Raw genomic sequence first — 3,534 nt, forward strand, 5'->3', positions numbered from 1 at the left:
AGTAGTAAATCTACTGCTGCCTCTACGGCTCCGTGACAGCTGTGCATCCGAGACGCCCGTGACGTCACTGCTGTGGCGGTGGCAGTCTGCTACTACCTCCACAGTTACCACAGCTTCTAGCTAACTGTGTATGAAATCAAGTAAAATGTCAGATGTAGTCATTTTTTAAATTCTTTATTGTTTCAAATCATTTACATTATAAGAGTAAGTCTTCCTCTAGTAGCCGGCTTCTTTCTGCTGGTTGCTGGGGACTTGAGGTGAAATCTGAATACCTGAAAAAGAATGAAAAAAATCTATAAGTTAAATTCTAATTATCTCAGAGTTCAACTCAAACGTTTTCTGGTCCATATGTATCACTGTGATGCCAGCTCATCGAATGAACTTTCTATGTTACAGGTGGCAAGCATCAAGTCCAGGCACATCCCTTTGGACAAGAAGCAGCATCACTTCCTATTTTACTACGACTGTACCATACAAATGAAATAAATAGCAGCATTACTGTAACTGACACTCTGATGATTTGCCTCTCTCACTTCCCTCCACTAAAATCAACACGCAACTACATTTTTAGGATCAAGTAATAAGCTGTATACAGTATAAGGAGATAGCATAGAGACAGTAGAGATACGACAAGTAGCCCTCCAATAGAAACAAATACCAAAAATAAACTTTCACCGAATATGACTCTACCAATAAGTATTGATTTTTTTTGTTAACATTACATGAAAAGTCAAAACTTACCAGATTCATTCCTTGGATCATGAGAAAAAAGGGCCATTTCTTGTTCTGTGTACTGCGATGCCAAGTCAACATACATTGGGAGACACGTATGCTGCTTAGCTGATGTCAAGCACAGCAGCAACTATTGGACAGTCTTCCTGCAACAGAGTAAAAACAGAATTTTAGTCCACATGCATCACAGTGACACCAACTGACTCTGAACTCCTTACAGTTTCAGGTAGCTGCATAACATTGACGTGCCAAGCTACGCTATGCTTCAAAAGCACTGCAAAGGACAAACAATGTCATCTCAACGTCAAATGTTCACAGGATGAATACCATAATTATTATTGCATTTTCAACTCTGTTTCCATGTTGTTCGCTTTACATTTTTATCATTTGTTACAAGACTATCGAGAGAAAGGGCATTCAATTGGCACAACTGGAATATTTCCGCCTGTCAAGGAGCAGAAAAAATCAAAGACATAACAGAAAAACCTGAACCTAAACACATTACAATAAAAACATTTGTGGGATTTTAAGAAAATAAAGTGAAAGACTTGGGGATCTCAGAGGCTTCAAAATTTACTGCTACCTCATTAAACGTGTACAAAAATTAGAATCACCTGAAAACAGAAAACAAAATTTTGGGGACTGTATCTGAAGTTAAAACTAGAAGTCAGCAAATACAATTTGATGTTTGCATGAAAGTAAACTGTATAAGAACCAGAAAGGAATTTTCTAACATGTGGTAGATGCCTAAACTAAACTTGATCAACACTTCTTCAAGAATCTCTCTGAGGGGATGTGGTGGAATGGATCGAAGTGAGGTCATTGGGGTTCCACACAAATTTTATCAGAAAAAAAATTGTGGGTGATTTTGGATTAATACTGGTCAATAAAAAAAATAATTTAACCAAAATCGTCAGATAAATTCTCTACTCTCCATTCGCGAATCATGTGCACGAGCGCTACTAGGGTTTGTTCAGCATGCAGCAGAGAGGTTAATTACGATCAAGTTTGGATAGAATATGTCGGAAATGTTGGACGGTTCGAAACGTAGAACAATAGGATCCTACCTGAATTTCCTTTTGAGCCTGAGACTCGATCTCTGGATTCCCGTGGCATTTCAAACGATGCAAAAATAACAAAAAGGACAAAACTGCTGCCGTCTCGTCCGATGGAGGGCCCGGAGGCAAGAAGGGAGGGTAAAACAAAAACACCAACACAACAACAACAACAACAACAAACGAAACAACTCCGCCCCGAACCCTCCTCTGCGTCCCCCTTCCCCTTCTGTCTTGCAGTGGTAAGTTATTTTGGTTATTTTTCGAGGCAGAATAAATGATGCGCGTTCTGTAAACTTTGCTCACTGTAAGCTTTGTCGAAAAGGTACGTGCAGTGTACGAAATACTGCCGTAGGTCTTTTGAAAATAATGGGTGAACTGTGGTTGGGGTGCGGGCTTTCACAGTCAAGTTAGGGTTTTAGTTCTAGCTATTAGTGTAATCCCTTAAATAAACAATCAAACAATCAATGTGTATTGCAGCTTATTTGCTGCTGTCTTCTACTTATTGTTTAAAAGGTATCTTGGAGATGTGCAGAGGGATATGTTACGTTCACTCAGTGTTTGAGTCCAGTGCCAAATATGTTATTTGAAGGACCATGGTCATTTAGAGTATGGGGCGAGAGGCATTTAAAAGTGTGTTGTATGAGTAAAATACATTTAATTTAAATTTGATGATTGTTGAGAATAGAATGAAAGCAAGCATTTCCATTAAAGAATAGCGATGAGAGTACCATTTATTATGATTGCAGGGGGACAAGGCCCGGAAATTTTCTTGACATGAGCAAAGAAGTATATGGAGGCATTTATTTATATACCTGCAAGAATAGGTGAGTTGGCCTGACAAGTAACCAACGCTGGTCCAATTTGTCTCTGTACAGACTTTATGAAAAGCTTCCTTTGGTGCGCATCAAAGGCCACTTTATAATAGTTTTTGTGGTGGCTTGGTTCTTCCATGGCAATTTCAATCCTTCCCTGTCAAAATCCAGGCTTGATATTTCCTATCATCAAAAATGTGTTTCAAAATTCTTGACAATTTAGAAAATAGCTGGAATTGCTTTGGCTTGGGCGGCACACTTGCTCTGTTCTAAGATGGTGCCTACCCTTTACAGCAGAGTTTTTTAGAAATTGCGCCTTAGGGTAGGCAATCCGCATGAACTTTCAGACTCAAGTTTCTGTGTACAGGGGTGGTTTCTGACGCACTCAAAGGTAGTTTTATGGTCCCCCGTTCACCCCTGTCGATTCGGATCCTACTCCGTCAAAATCCGGGACCCATCAATTTTAGCTAAAAACACAAAGTGTAAATTTTGCCAGAAAGTAAAAAAAAAAAAAAGAAAATCGATGGAAATGGTTGGGATTAATCCCAATTGGCCAAACAGTATCCTTTTTCAATTTCTCCTTTAAAATTTCGCGTTGCCAGGCCATTTTAACTGAGTCACGCCTGTTTTTCTTGGACCGGTTCGCCTGCAAGGTAGGCAGCCCATCGTACGCTGCCCGCAAGATTCAAAACACCACCCTTCAAACTCGAGGTTCTCTGGACAGGGGTGGTTTCTGACGGAACGAGATGTTGTTTGTGGTCCCCAGAGTCACCTCTGTCGATTCGACTACTTTTCCGTCAACATCTGGAGCCATCCATTTTCGCTAAATACAGGAAGGCCTTTAGTAAATTTTGCCAAAAATGACAAAAATATTGAAAACCGCTGGAAATCGATAGGATTGGCCCAACAGCTACCTCTTTCAATCTCTCCGT

The 3,534-nt window shown here is 40.0% G+C and overlaps 1 long non-coding RNA gene across 1 annotated transcript; it reads right to left on the reverse strand.

Annotated features, from left to right (window-relative positions):
• Positions 1 to 155: 155 nt before the first annotated feature.
• On the reverse strand, positions 156 to 1,927 carry LOC127749702 (uncharacterized). Its single transcript, XR_008011300.1, has 3 exons — positions 1,800 to 1,927; positions 742 to 878; positions 156 to 272 (listed from the first exon to the last, which is right to left on the reverse strand). It is a non-coding gene; the product is annotated as an uncharacterized LOC127749702 (long non-coding RNA).
• Between the last annotated feature and the right edge of the window lie 1,607 nt (positions 1,928 to 3,534).

The sequence above is a fragment of the Frankliniella occidentalis genome, unplaced genomic scaffold (genome assembly GCF_000697945.3).
Source record: "Frankliniella occidentalis isolate FOCC.00 unplaced genomic scaffold, Focc_3.1 Scaffold80, whole genome shotgun sequence".
NCBI classification, from domain to species: Eukaryota; Metazoa; Arthropoda; class Insecta; order Thysanoptera; family Thripidae; genus Frankliniella; species Frankliniella occidentalis.